An 11,541-nucleotide genomic window follows, 5' to 3' on the forward strand; every position below is an offset into this window, starting at 1 on the left:
AGGCTGGTGTGCTTCTTCCATGTGGGTTTTGTTGCTTCTGAGCTAGATGGCTGCTTGTTTATCTTCAAGCCTTTAAGACTTCAGATGCTACATCTTTTGATAGCCAGGCACCATCAGCTTTCTTCACCACATTTGCTTATGCATCCCTTGTTCTTTAAATTAATGTTTAATTCTTATGTTTCTTCTTGTTAGTCTAGCCACTAGTGAAAGACCTAGAGTTCAAACTCATGAAAGAGGAAATTGTCTCAGAGAGGGGATTTGTTGCCCCAAGGTCACATGAAAAATTCATATGAAAGCAGAAACAAAATGGAAACTATTTATAGATTTCTAGTTCAAACTATCCATTAATTAATGATACTGGCTCTTCAGGGAAGAGGGGAAAAGTGAAAAAATGCTCTTGCCTATGGTTTTTCACTTGTCAATAAAAAATCGAATTTAAAAGAATACTCCTTTTAAGTGAGAAAAACTAGCTCTGGTTCTGTTTTCATGGGAGCCAACAGTGCAGACCTTAATGAGTAATTTCCTCCAAGAACACATAAGTACAAAATAAATACAACAAGGTCGTTTAATAGACTGGGAGCTGAGAGTACAATGGAGCAGGAGGAGGGAAGATTGTTGGGTGATGGCAGGTCATGGGGATCAAAGAAGTGGAAGTGGGCCATTGTGGCCTAGAGAGGTAGGGAGTGAGGGGTGGTGCCAAGGTGAAGAGGGAGAGGAAGGCAAACCCTAGACAGGCAAGGTCTTGTGTAGGTCCAACTAAGGTCTTTACTAAAATTGAATGGGAAGCCATTAAGGGTTGTGTGTGCTTGGCATGATTAACCTTGTACTTAAAAAAAAAATCTGTCTTGTGCTTGTAAACAAGCTCTAGATTGTAAAGCAGTAGATAAAGGATGAGGATTATATAAAGAGAATATATTCATATAAAGTGTACATGAAGAACAATCTTCCTGACTTAACTCTAACTTGTGTGACTGAGACAGCACATGTTGTGAGAATTCTAAGCCCAGAGGGCTGGCAAGGTTGAAGCCACTTGGTTGCTTGCAGCCGCAGCAGGAAGAGGCAGCTCCAGTTAGCAAATCCCCATTGAGCTGTGCTTCCTTCTCGGTCCTTAACCATTTATTCCCTAATTTACATGCTTTCTCCTCAAATCTTCTTTTCTGTGTCTCGGGAGGTGGTTTTCCAGGCTGTGTCCTCTTTGTCTTCGCCTGTGGCTGCGTGGCTTTTATCAGATGCCTTTGAACAAAATCAGAGTTCCCCAGAGCATTTCCTGTGTGGTCATACTCATGTCTGTGCCTGTCCCTCACTTTTCCTCGGTGCTAGGAAATTTGTGATCATCTGATCACGAATGCAACATTTGCGTTATTGTTCCCATTGGCATCATAGTAATCGATGATCTGAATTTGTTTCTTAGTTTTAAGACATCTTATTTTGGGAGATCCTTAAACCTACTTATTAAAGTTTTCCTAGGGTAATATAAAAATATGCAGAATAAAGTAAAACTCATGAGTCATTTAATAACCAGAGATAACAGCCCAGTTTCCATGGAATAACCCAGGACTCACGACGATACTATGTGTGTCTAAACAATGTGTTCTATAGGATTTTCAGTGGCTGATTTGTGGAAAGTAGCGTACAAGGCCTTCCTTTCCAGGTATGCCTCAGTGGCATCAAACCTCTAGTTTTTTGGACCAATTGCACCAATTCCACTAATTGCATCCACTAGGAAACCCAGATAATCACTATTACTTTTAGTACTTTTGTGTATTTTGTTTCAGTCTTTGTTTTTTCAAGGGCAGTCTTTATTTTTTCAAGGCATGTGTATGTGTGGGTGGTGTGTATCCTCCCCACTCACTGCCGTTAAATTGATTCTGACTCAGAGTAACCCTTAAACAACCAAACCATACTGAACCAAGCTCACTGCCATTGAGTGGATGCTGACTCATAGCGACCCTTCTAGGACAGGGGAGACCTACCCCTGTGAATTTCCAAGGTTGTAACTTTTAATGAGAGGAGAAAGCCCCAACTTTCTACTGAGGAGCAATTGGTGGTTTTACACTACTGACCGTCTAGTTAGCAGTCCAAGATTTAACTACTATGCTCCTAGTGACCCGATAGAACAAGGTAAAATTGCCTGTGGATTTCCGAGATTATAACTCTTTTTAAAAAAATATAGTTTTATTGGTCTATACAATTTAATAATTCAGTCGTTAAGAGTTGTTGCAATTCTCACCACAATCAATTTTAGGACATTGTGACTCTTTACAGGAATAGAAAGTCTCATATTTTCCCTGTGGAGCAGGTGGTGGTTTTGAACTGCTGACCTTGCAGTTAACAGACCAACTCACAACCATTATGCCACCAGGATGTTACTTTGAGTACTAAGGTACTCCTGATCCAAGCCATGGTAGTTTGAACCACCTCACATGCATTAGAAAGTTGGACATTGGCAGGGAGTGTGGAGTGGAGACCCAAAGCCCATTTGTAGGCTACTGGAAATCCCCTTGCAGAGAGGTCTCGGGGAGGAGACGAGCCAGACAGGGTGTGATGTAACAACGATGAAAAATACAACTTTCTTCTAGTTCCTAAATGCTTCCTCCCGCCACCCCCCACCCCCCCACCACTATCACGATCTGAATTCTACCTTACAAGTCTGGCTAGACCAGAGGATGTACACTGGCACAGATAGGAACTAGAAACACAGGGAATCCAGGGCGGATGATCCCTTCAGGACCAGTGGTGTGAGTGGCGATACTGGGCGGGTAGAGGAAGAATGGGTTGGAAAGCGGGAACCAATTACAAGGATCTATATGTGACCTCCTCCCTGGGGGACAGACAACAGAAAAGTGGGTGAAGGGAGACGTCGGACAGGGCAGGACATGACAAAATAAACAATTTATAAATTATCAAGGGCTCATGAGGGAGGGGGGAGCAGGGAGGGAGGGGAAAAATGAGACCTAATGTCGGGGGTTTAAGTGGAGAGAAAATGTTTTGAGAATGATGTACAAATGCGCTTTACACAATTGATGTGTGTATGGATTGTGATAACAGTCGTATGAGCCCCTAATAAAATGATTTAAAAAAAGAAAAAGAAAGTTGGACATTGGATAAGGAAGGCCAAAGACACTTGATGCCCTTGAATTGTGGTACTGGCTAAGAAGATTGAAAGTACCACAAACTGCCAAGAGAATAAACAATTCTGTCTTGGAAGAAGTACAGTCAGAATGCTTCTTTTTTAAAAAATCATTTTTGTTAGGGGCTCATACAACTCTTATCACAATCCATACATACATCAATTGTGTGAAGCGCATTTGTACATTCATTGCCCTCATCATTCTCAAAACACAGAATGCTTCTTAGAGGAAAGGCTGGTGAGATTTCATCTCACAGATTTGGGCCATGTGATGAGGAGAGACCAGGCCCTAGCAAAGGACCTGCTTAGTTAAGGAGAGGGGCAGTGCAAAATAGGAAGGTCCTTGACAGGATGGACTGACACAGTGGCTGCAATGAGGGTCTTCAACATAAGAACAATTGTGAGACTAGCACAGGACCTGGCAGCATTTTCTGTTGTACATAGGGTCACCATGAGTTGGAACTGACTCAATGACACTCAACACCAATACATATATACCCTGGTGGCACTATCGGGTAAGGATTGGATTGTTAACTTTAAGGCCAGAGGTTCAAACTTACTAGTTGCTCCTTGGGAGAAAGATAAGACTGTCTGCTTCCATAGGGATTTTCAGCCTCCAAATTTCTATATAGACCACTACGAGTTGGAATTGACTTGATGGCAGTGGGTGGACACACACACGTGCATGTGCACAAACACACACACGCACATGCATGTGCTCACACTTATGTTTTTCTATAATCGGAATAATCTAAATATTTTAATATTTGATTTCCTAATATCTGGGGAACATATTTATAGTAGACATAATGCTCACAAAATATCTACATGCTCATTTGTAGATCACTTGATTAATGGGTTTCTTCATTTCCTTGTCTCTCTTGCGGCTAGGCTACATGCATATGGTTTGTTTTGGCCAATGCACCGTGAGCAGGAAGTGACATGTCATGTGTTATGTTTCCCAGGTGATGCAATCAAAGGCCAGGGTGTGCCTACCTGATTTCTGACTTCCCTTGATGCAGCAATTTTGGAGGCCACGTGTTCTAGACTGCGTGACTACAAAGGGATGAGAATGAAAGAACTTGCCTTGAACTTTGTATACAGGGGAAGTCACCTTTGAACATGTGTACTAAGACTTCATGTTTGTTTGTTTCTGTGTTTTTGAGACCCCTTTATTACGTCTTAAATAGGACCAAGGTGAGACCAAGGCAAAAGTGAGTCATCCAGATCAGGGACACCATCAGCATGAAGTCATAATGGTGTCTCTTCAGGGGTTATTGGTTGCTGCAATATAACCTAGCCTATTCTGAGTATTCTAACCTACTCAATTGCCCTGTATGACTAAGCTGAACTTCCTTCCCTCCTCTGTCACAAGCTCCAAGGTGGCATGCAACCTATCTCAGAGTTCTTTTTCACGTATCAATTCCCTTCTTGGGCAGAATTGTGTCTAGAGGATCATTCCTCTTGTCAAATTCTCTACCCTTTGGGACATGAATTTTCCACAAGGACAATGCAAGAATCTAATCAGGCGCTTTCATTTTGGCCAAATTCTGAATCCAGATATACAGATGCATTCAGCTGAGACACCCAAATGGCTAATCATAAAGATGATATTGCTATAATACCGCAAATACAAACCATTTAAAATGATATTTAAAAAAATCTAACATTGATCATGGTGCATTACCGCTTTTCAAAGACTTTATTAGCTCATTGAATCTGATGTGTGGCTGACTTCCTGCGCATGGGAACAGAGCCAGTAGCGGAATTGGCGAATCCTATGCCCAGTGCGTGCTTCTCACCTCCCTCCTATTGGTGTGAACTCTACTGGGGAAGGATGGGTCCCTGGATTGAGCCATTGCAGCCTGAGGCCTGGAGCCACGCTGGTGGGTGTGGTAAGTATTGTCGCTCAAGGCAAGAGACTTGGCTTCTCATCCTGGCCTGACTCTTAGCCAGCTGTGTGACATTGGGCAGTTCCCTTAGTCTCTGGGCTTCCCTTATATGTAAAGGCTAACTAAAGGGGGTCTTCATCACTGTGTGTCCAACACTCCTGATTTCAGGATGACCTGGCCCATTACTATGCTCTTGACATGTCCTGCTGAGTTCCACAAGGTTCAAACTAGGGTCAGCCCTTACTGTGTGTTTACCGAATCTCTCTGTCAGTCACAATGGAGTCACAAATGGATACATGCCCAACCCTTTCTGCGTTTCTCCTTTCTTGCTGAGTGGACAATCCCACTTGTCCTTCTGAGGACAAATAGGTTCCTTTTCTAGTATAGCGATGCACAGCAGAAGCTCACACGTCAGAAGATCCTGGCCATTTTTCACCTTCTCTGTTGAGTGTATGACTCAGCCTTGTTTTCTAGAAAGCTTGGTATACATGAAGGACCCTCGAGCCCCCTGATTACTCTCAAGAAAAAACAAGTTTAGATTCCTGAGTCTAAAAGGCTAAACAATATTGAAGACTTTTGATCACAAAGTGAATACTCCGGGGGAAAAATATGATCTTAACTTTGCCTCTAGTTTGCATTCTTCTCCCTGTGTGATCTTAGTGATGTCCAATTAGGCTCCTCTGTCCATTGCAGCATTGCCCAAAGAGATTGTGGTTCTGCTGGGAGAGAAAGAGCAGGACGAGGGAGGCTGGCCTCAGGACCAGGACCAGGGGCCACAGCAGACCAGGCATTTCTGTAGTGCAAAGGTTTGTTGGGTGTGAACCTGCCCGGGAGTAGTTGGCTGAGAAATCTGCTTCACAGTTCTTTGGGGTGGGAGGCTCTGTACTAAATGCCATAGTGAAAAGATGGCGAAGAACTCCACTGGCTCTCTACTAAAAGGAAACTTGTGGGTGAGACATGTGAAGATATAACGCTAATCAAGCAGAATAAAAGCAATGCTAAGAGTGGGCGGAATTCCAAAGTGAGGCTAGGTTTACTTGATCTCTTGTCCTGTAGTTCCTTCTATCACCCTACACTAAATCTAACCCCCCCAACCTAATACAAAAGAGTAAACGTTCTCATTCATAATTTTTATATGTTGGTTAGATGTTGGAATAAAAATAGTTTGGATGTTGTTATTGCTGTGTGCCCCCAAGTTGATTTCAACTCATAGCAATCCTGGACATCAGAGTCGAATGGCCTCGGAGGGCGTCCTATGTTGTCTTCTTTATGGGAGGAGACTGCTAGCTCACTCTTGTCGTCTTTGGAGCAGATGGTGGGTTTGAACTGAACTGCTGACCTTCTGATCAGTAGTGAATGCTTAACCATTGTGCCATTAGGGTTCCATGTCTGTGTGTGTGTATGCACATATGTATAATTTTTAGGACCGTGGTTATTGTGTTTGAGATGATACACCAAGTGCTCTCTGAGCGACAAAGGGCAAAAGGAAATCCTCCTATTCCATACGGTCTTCCTTTGTTCTGTTCCCACAGCTGCCTCTTGATCCATGTATTGACTAAAGTAAAAGGTAGCACATTTTCACAACAGCATGTACCACACCCTCAGAAATAGATCTGAGTTGGATACAGATGACATAATTCCTAGTCATCTACAGCTGCTTAATGCTCTATAATATTTGGTAGATGTCAAGACCACAGTATCCTTGCTGTCACGTGCTGCCAAGTCCGTTCTGACCCATAGCTACCCTATGGACAGCATACGGAAACACCCCCCAGTCCTGGGCCATCCTCAGAATTGTTCTTAGGTTTGAGCCCATAGATGCTATCACTGCATCCGTCATCTTGTTGAAGGGCTTCCTCTTTTTTGCTGCCCCCTAATCTTATCAAACAGAATGTCCTCTCCCGACGCCACATTCTTCTTCATATAATACAGCCTCTCTGCTTATTTGCTCAGCATAGAGATTTGGATAGATATGGTGAGAGAATGTAACCGTGTCGCACAGCATTCCCAGTTTTAAACCATGCGGGATTCCTTGTTCTGTTCACACAACTGCTTCTTGATCCATGTATAGATTCCCCAAGAGCACAATGAAGTGTTCTGGGATTCCCATTCTTCTCAAGGCTGTCCATAGTTTGTTATCATCCACACAGTCAAATGCCTTCCCATAGACAATAAAGCACAAGTAAGCATCTTTCTCCTTTCAACCAAGGTCCATCTGACTTCAGCTATAACGTCTCTTGATCCCCATCCTCTTCTGAGTCCGGCCTGAACTTCTGGCAGTGTCCTGTCAGTGAACTGCAGCAACTGTTGTTAGATGATCCTCAGCCAAATATCTTTAGTATATCACAAAATACCTTTTGATATCTCCAGGAAGCAAGACTTGCAGGTAGGTGTTTTAAACACAGCTAATCTACAGTTACAGGGTCCTACCCTTGATAGCGTTTACTGTTTTATGGGAGTCTCCCAGTCTCCAAAGGGTAAAAGCCAAGTCAAGAGTCGGTACAACATATACAGAGAAGTCTGTATTGTGCAGGTGACAAACATTTGCAGTACAATGAGAAAATGCCTCTGCTCCTTCATACTGCGTACAAAGTATGCGAATTATGTGGTGCATCTCTTGGTCCACACTCTTGGTCTCCTGTCACTTTCTGCTCTGTTGATCAAACATGGAGTGACTATGCTTCCAACTAGAGGACCCAAAGGGTTCCAGTGTGTCAAAAGGAAACCAATAGATAGCAAGGCCTTTGAAACAGTCAAAGCAGGACTTTCAGGATGGTTTTCTTTCAGAATGGCCCAACAGATGATGCTTTGATGTTTGATGTTGCAGATTCTGGTGTGGAAAGTAACCTTTGTGGCTTAAACACGGATATCCAGAAAAAACACCCCACCTTCACATAGAGCACCTGGTGCACCGGGTATAGTTCATCTCCATTCACAGGCGTTTTTCTCCTGCAGACCCAGCACTGCAGTTAGAAGGACGACCAAAGTTACTTCAGCCAGCTCCTTCTGAATTCTTTCAGCACTAGTGGGTAGCTTAGCAGTGGCTTTGCTGGGGAATTTGCTGCTATTCTTCTGCTGGGTGGCAGAGCAATCTCTCTTGCTCTTCAGATTCTGGAGTGGCTGGTTCTCCCTGGTCTGCACCTGCACTTCACTGTCCAGCTGTGACTCATTCACTTGGCTACTGCCTATCACTGGTCATCTTGGTGAGCAGCTGACTGCCTGGCTCCCTTGCTTGGAGGGGGGGGGGGAAGGCGGGACAGGGGGAGGAGGAGGAGAGGGAGACAGGAAAAAAATCATTCCTGAAGGATATGGAGGCAGCAGCCTCAGGGGTTGTGGGCGGTGGGTTCCTTATATTTTGAATCCATTAGGTTCAATGAAATATATTATTTTAAAAAGAGAGAAAAAGGCTATGCTGGGGGCAGACACAGAGAATGGGTAACGGGGGACTGCAGCGCACCCAGCGCTTTAGCGAAACCCTCTGGGAAGATGCATTTGAGTGATGTCTTGAAGAGTTAAATTTAAATAGCTGACCACCGAGACGGTGGCCTTTAGTCACCCTGAAGGCTGGAGATGAACTTATGCCCATGGTCCAGTATTTAGCCAAACAATAAAAATCAAACCAAACTCATTGTCGTTGAGTGGATTTGGACTCCTAGTGACCCTACTGTAGGGCAGCGTGGAACTGCCCCTTTGGATTTCTGAGAAGTGCAATCTTTAGGGGCCAGAAAGTCTCACGTTTCCAGCACAGAGTAGCTGGCAGATTTGAATCGCTGGCCCTGCAATGAGCATCCCGATTCGTAAACCACTATGCCACCACGCTTTCTTAGCCAAATAATAGATAGGTCTGTAAGGGGATACCCTGGGGAGGTATAAACACACTAGAATCATCAACTACTTGAGATCCAAAGGACCGCATTTACCCAAGAACCAAGTTCAGAGGGGTTAGGAAAGAAGGAGAAATGGGGACTGCAAACCCAGGGAAGAGAGGGATCATCACTGTGACCCGATGGGAGGCCAGCAATGATGTGAAACAAAACATGTATGAATTGCTGAGGGGAAAATTGATTTGCTCTGCTAACCTTCACTCCGTTCACAATAAAAAGTTAAGAAACCTTTTTCTGGATAGTGCAGAATGGAATTCCAGGGTGAGGAAACTGGGTGAGTAAGGCATAAGGCATGACATTTCATGCCTGCGTTTCCTACTTTGTGGCTTTGGGCAAGTCTACACTTTCAGAATTTTGGTTGCCTCATTGCAAGAATATGACAATAATTCTGACCTCATAGGGTTTGGGGAAGGATTAAATGAGATTGTGTTGTAGTTTTACTTTGAGCCGTTCATTCTGGTTTGAGGACCGCCACCCCCCTCCCCCCACCCGCTTGCAGAGAATTTGCATTTTTATCCCGGATACACCGAATTGGAATCTACATTTCAGCAAGCCCGATAGGTAGGTGTAGGCCTAAGACTCACAAGGGGATTTGTAAGACTTACCTGGGAATCCTGTCAAAATGAGGAGTCGGATTCCGTCGCTCTGGGGTAGCAAAGCACATTCTCAGTAGGAGTTTGAAATGGAATGAACCAGTTCCAAGCCCTGGTTGTAACAGTGTTAGTTTCCTTTGCCTTTTCCTCCAATATCTGACATTTTCTCATTTCTAAACCTTTACTCAAGGAGCGTTGGTGGTAATCTGGTTAAGTGTTGGTCTGCTAACAACAAGGTCAGCGGTTCTATCCCCCTAGCCACTCCTTGGGAAAAAGATGAGGCTAGTTGCTTCTTGTAAATTCTCAGCAGGGTGTTAAATCCCATGGACTGTAACTGACTCCACGGCAGCGGGTTTGATTTGGTTTTGGTATACGTTTGCTCGCACTATCCCTCCTGTGGGGATTTACTCCCTATTCTTATCCACGGACTTTAGACCTGTTAGTCACTCCGCTAGTCTAGGCTTCTACGTGGTAAAGGACGGAAAGTATAGGTTTACTGTAGGGATTGTCAAATGTGGCTAAGCAAAAAACAAGTTGCAGTCAAAAGAAGTAAGACAGCCTGGCTTCCCTCTGTGGATAGCGTCCTTGTTGTTCGGTGCAGTGAGTTGGCTTTGACCCGTAGCAACTCTGTAGAAAGCAGAAGAAAACACTTCAGAGTCCCGCGCCATCCTCACCATTGTTATATTTGAACCCATTGTTTCAGCCACTGTGTCAATCCATCTTGTTGACACTCTTCCTGGTTTGCACTGCCCGTTGACTTGACCAAGCACAATGTCTTTTCCTAGGGATTGGCCTCTCCTGATTACATGTCCAATGCACAGGAGACAAAGCAGAGCCAACCCCACTTCTAAAGAGCACTCTGACTGTACATCTCCAAGACAGACTGGGTTGTTCTGGCAGCCCGAGGTGCTCTCAATCGTCTTGGCCAGCACCACACTTGAAAGGTATCGACTCTGTGGTCTTCCTCATTTCATGTCGAGAGTTCGCGTGTGTATGAGGTGGTTGGAAACCCCGTGGCTTGGAGGAAGCATTGGTTATTCCTCAGCGTGACATCTCACTCTTGAACCCTTTAAGGAGGTCTTGTGCAGAAGATTTGCCTATTCCAGCGCATCAAGTGAGTTCTTGGCTGCTGCTTCCATGAGCATTGATTGTGGGTCTAAGTAAAATGGACCCTTGACAACTTTAGGGTTTTATCCATTTATCATGATGGATGGACTAGACTAGACGGAATCGTTATTAAGCTTGATCTATTTATTCACCAGTTCGTTCATTCATTCATAGAAGCTGAGCCTTTTTTGAGCTGAGAACTGATGGTTATTACGACAATGTGGTTCTTAACTTCACGACACTTTTATGCTAGCAGGAAAACCACGCCTTATACATATTATCACAGTGATGGTGTGTGTGAAGTGAAAGTTCTCAACATGGCTTTTCTATCCATGTCTCTGAACTCCCACCGAATGATTGGGCGTGACTACGCAAATAGGGTGTCTAAAATACTAAGAGAGGGCACTGGTCAATTTTGGTTGCCATGCCTCTGTGTAGAAGAGAGTCAGCTCAGAAGCAGAGAGAGAGGTCTTGGGATCATCAAGGGGTAGAGTCACTAGCAGAGGACATTCGAAATGCCTGCCACACTGAGACCAGAGGCTGAGGCAAGGAGACCAGGAGACCAAGCAGGAGAGCAGTGCCATGAGACGGTGAAGCCGAGCAGCAGGCAGGCTTCCTGGTCCATGGAGGCAGATGTCAAGGGATGTATGACGGAGAGGCTGAGGACCAGGGAGAGAGACTTGGTTGCTGGCTAAGCAGAGGTCTTGCTATTGACAATGACTGTATCCTTAATGTTTTATGATCCTGGCTTGTGGTAACCTGTTAACTTTTCTAAGAAACCCTCATGCTTATGAGTATTGTTGCGGAGTTCTATATGATCTTTTTTTTTTTTTTTTTTTTTCCGCAACAAATGATGAAACCCAGCAGAGAAGTAGAGTGTCATGGGAGGAACAGCTGATATCAGTATAGGAGGGTGGAGACATGTCTGATCTCTG

The 11,541-nt window shown here is 44.2% G+C and overlaps 1 pseudogene; it reads right to left on the bottom strand.

Annotated features, from left to right (window-relative positions):
* Window positions 1-7,623: 7,623 nt before the first annotated feature.
* Window positions 7,624-9,570, bottom strand: LOC115868477 (annotated as a pseudogene).
* Window positions 9,571-11,541: the final 1,971 nt, after the last annotated feature.

The sequence above is a fragment of the Echinops telfairi genome, unplaced genomic scaffold, assembly GCF_000313985.2.
Source record: "Echinops telfairi isolate 266 unplaced genomic scaffold, ASM31398v2 ScPeMD7_11;HRSCAF=52, whole genome shotgun sequence".
Taxonomy (NCBI): Eukaryota; Metazoa; Chordata; class Mammalia; order Afrosoricida; family Tenrecidae; genus Echinops; species Echinops telfairi.